The sequence below is a fragment of the Branchiostoma floridae genome, chromosome 15 (assembly GCF_000003815.2).
Source record: "Branchiostoma floridae strain S238N-H82 chromosome 15, Bfl_VNyyK, whole genome shotgun sequence".
Lineage (NCBI taxonomy): Eukaryota > Metazoa > Chordata > Leptocardii > Amphioxiformes > Branchiostomatidae > Branchiostoma > Branchiostoma floridae.
In genome coordinates, this window is record NC_049993.1 from 2,263,433 (window position 1) to 2,267,180 (window position 3,748).

At 45.1% G+C, this 3,748-nt stretch overlaps 1 protein-coding gene across 1 annotated transcript in view; it reads right to left on the minus strand.

The window, feature by feature from the left end:
- LOC118432154 (mucin-17-like) overlaps positions 1-3,748 on the minus strand; it is a 35,626-nt gene that overhangs the window by 11,370 nt on the left and 20,508 nt on the right. The window lies entirely within an intron of this gene.

Genomic DNA, 3,748 nt, shown 5'->3' on the forward strand with positions numbered 1-3,748 from the left:
TACTGTATTGGCTGTGTCTGGGTAGGATAGTAGATTCGCCTGGAGTTGTTTGCTCCCAATCTGTCGATCGTACTATTGGGGTGTGCAGGGTAGGAAGGTACTTGAGTGTATATAATGTTGCCTTTAATATCAAAAGGTTGAGTAGGTGTTGTACGTAATTATAACATCTTTTCTTAAATACAATTTACAACTACCTGTATAGTTTGGAAGCACACCTTCTGTTGTTGGTTGTACTCTTGTCGGGCATTATGATAAAAACACATTGTAGTAAGATGAATGTAAACACATATTTATGAACATTTTACCTTCTGTTGTTGGCCGTATTGTAGAGGCCTCTGTCATTGGTTTTACTGTTGTTCCCTCGGCTGGAGTTGAAGGTTGGGTTGTAGTCAAAATATAGCTCGTGGATTGTGGTGTTGTTGTAAGAGGCGTGGTGTTTACAACTGTTGTTGCTGATGTTGTAGTTGGCACTGAACTTGCAGGAAATGTGGTCGGTTTTCCGCTTGTAACTTGTGTTGTTACCTCGTCTGTAGGTACATGTAGAGCTGTAGTTGTTAATGCACTTGTTTGCTGTCTTGTCGTTGTAACAAATGTACTTCTATCAGCTGTTGTTACTGGTGTTGTACTCATCTGTGTTGACCTCTCAGCACTGGTATCCTCTGCAACCGTAGGTGAAGTACTTTTGGCGAATGTGGTCGGCGCTGCCGTCGTTGTTTCAATGACCACCGCTGTACTTGGTTTGTTTGTTGTGGCTGAAGTAGTTATTTCCGAAAAAGTGGTGGGCGTTTTTGTTGATGTCTCCGTAGTTGAAACTGTTGTGCTTGTTAGCTTTGTGGTGAAGTCTGTCATCTGCGTAGACTGATCTACCATTGTCTGTTCCTTAGTTGTTGACGGAACAGTGGATGTTGAGAAGGCTGTGGTACGCTCTGTTGTATATGTTGTTGACGGCTTTTCAAATGTGGTGCTCTTACTTGTCGTTTGCTCCATTGTTACCGGCACTGTTCGAATCGTTGTTCTTTGTGTTGTTGTCGGTACTGTACTGGATTGGAAGGTGGTTTGTAAATCCGACGTGGTAGATTTCAGAGAGGAGACCATTGTAGTTGATGATGTAGTCGGTGTTGCTGAGGCTATCTCTGTCGTTAATGTGGTTGTCGAGATAGTACTGGGGTGGCTTGTCGCTCCTAATGTTGTTGTTAGAAGAGTAGATTTGCCTGTAGTCGTTTCCTGTGTAGTCGCCAATGCAGTACTCTCCTGTGATGTGGTCAGTGTTTCTGTAGTCGTCTCCGTACTTGCTTCGGTGGCTCTTGCTGTACTGGGCTGGTTCGTTGTGGCTGCTGTAGATTGGTCCACGGAGGTTTTCTCCACTGTTGTTGCTATGGTACTTTCCGGTGATGTGGTCGGTGTTTCTGTGGTCGTCTCTGTTGTGGCTACTGTTGTTGTTGCCTGAGTAGATCGGTCTAGGGTTGTTGTTTCTGCTGTTGTCTCTTTAGTACTTTCAGGCAATGTGGTCTGTATTGCTGAGGTTATCTCAGTCGTTGCTTTGGTAGTCGACACGGTACTCGGAAGGCTTGTGGTGGCTATTGTTGTTTTTACCTGTGTTGATTCGCCTATAGTTGTTTGCTTTAATGCCGTCGACGAAACCGTTGATGGCGCAGAAGTAGAGGATTGAGCTGTTGTATAAGCTGTTGAAGGAATTTCAGTGGTGGTAGAGGAGGTACTCGGCAATGATATGGTGGTTTTGGTTGTTGTAGGATTTTGTTCTGTGCTTGTCAACATCGTTGTACCGACAGGTACCGTGGTCTCTTTGAGAGTTGATGTCAGTGTGCTTGGTTCCATTGTCGCCGGCACGGTACGAAATGTTGTTCTTTGTGTTGTTTTCGGGACTGTTGTTTGAACACTGGTCTTTTCCTCAAGTGTGGAGGACGCAAGAGAAGAGACAAACGGTGTTGTTGTTGTCGTTGTTGTCGCTGCTGGAATTGTGCTGCTCGTTGATGTGGTCATGGCTGTTGCCTTACCTTGTGTTGTAGGAGTGATTGACATCACCTGTGTGGAATAGTCTGTTTTCGTTGCGGTTGTCACCTGCGTAGATTGATCTGTAGTTATTTTCTCCACTGTTGTCGCTTTTGTACTTTCTGCAGATGTGGTCGGTGTTGCTGAGGTTGTTGATGTAGTTGTCGAGATGGAACTGGGTTGGGGTGTTGCTCCTAATGTTGTTTTTACAATAATTATAGTAGATGTATCTGTAGTCGTTTTCTCTGCAATTGTCGATGTAGTACTTTCATGTGATGTGGTCGGTGTTTCTGTGGTCGTTTTCGTACTAGCATCGGTGGCTCTTGCTGTACTTGGCTGGATTGTTGTGACTGAAGTTGTTGTCACCTGAGTAGATTGGTCTACGGAGGTGTTCTCCACTGTTGTCTCCAAAGTACTTTCCGGAGATGTTGTACGTGTTGTTGAAGTTGTTGCCCCACTGGTCGACACTGTACTCTGGTGGCTTGTTGTCGATAATGTTGTTTTCACCAGTGTTGATTCACCTGTAGTTGTTTGCTTTGATGTTGTCGTGGGAACGGTTATATCTGTAGTTGCTTCTGTAGTCGACACTGCACTTGGCTGTTTTGTCGTGACTGCGTCTGTTGTCCTCTGAGTAGATTGGTCTGTGGTTGTTGTCTTCGCTGTTGTCGCCATTGTACTTTCTGCAGGTGTGGTCAATGTTGCTTCAGTGGACGAAACGGTACTGGGGTGGCTTGTTGTTCCTGATGTTGTTTTCACCAGTGTTGATTCACCTGTAGTTGTTTGCTTTGATGTCTTCGATGGAACGGTTGATGGCGCGGAAGTAGTGGTTTGGGTTGTCGTGTAAGTGGTTGAAGGTATTTCCGTGGTGGAGTAGGTACTAGGCAATGCTATGGTAGTCTTGGTTGTAGTAGGAGATCGTTCAGTGCTTGTCTGCATCGTTGTGACAACAGGTAAGGTGGTCTCTTTAAGAGTAGATGTCAGTGTGCTTGGTTCCATTGTCACCGGCACGGTGCGGAATGTAGTTCTTTGTGTTGTTTTCGGGACTGTTGTTTGAACACTGGTCTGTTCCTCGAATGTAGAAGACGCCAGAGAAGAGATCAATGGTGTTGTTGTTGTTATTGTTGATGTTGTCATTGTTGTCGCTGCTGGAAGTGTGCTGCTGGATGATGTAGTTATGGCCGCTGTCTTACTTTGTGTTGTAGGAGAAGTTGAAGTCATCTGTGTAGAATGGTCTATGGTTGTTTTTCCGGCTGTTGACGCTATTGTACTTTCTGCAGATGTGGTCGGTGATGCTGATGTTCTGTCCGTCGTTGCTTCAGTCGTCTTTAATGTACTCGGCTGTCTGGTTGTGGCTGCGTCTGTTGTCACAGGAGTAGTTTGATCTTTGGTTGTTTTCTCTGCTGTTGTTGCTATTGTACTGCCTACAGATGTGGTCGGTGTTGCTGTGGTTATCGCTGTAGTTTCTTCTGTGGTTGACACTGTACTCGGATGTTTTGTTGTGACTGTGGATGTTGTCCTCTGAGTTGATTGGTCTGTTGTTGCCATTGTACTTTCAGTAGATGTGGTCAATGTAGCTTCAGTGGACGACACTGACTTCGCTGTTGTTGCCATTGTACTTTCAGTAGATGTGGTCGATGTAGCTTCAGTGGACGACACTGCACTAGGCTGGCTTGTGGTAGCTGATGTTGTATTGACCAGTGTAGATTCACCCTTACTTGTTTGCTTTAATGTCGTCGAA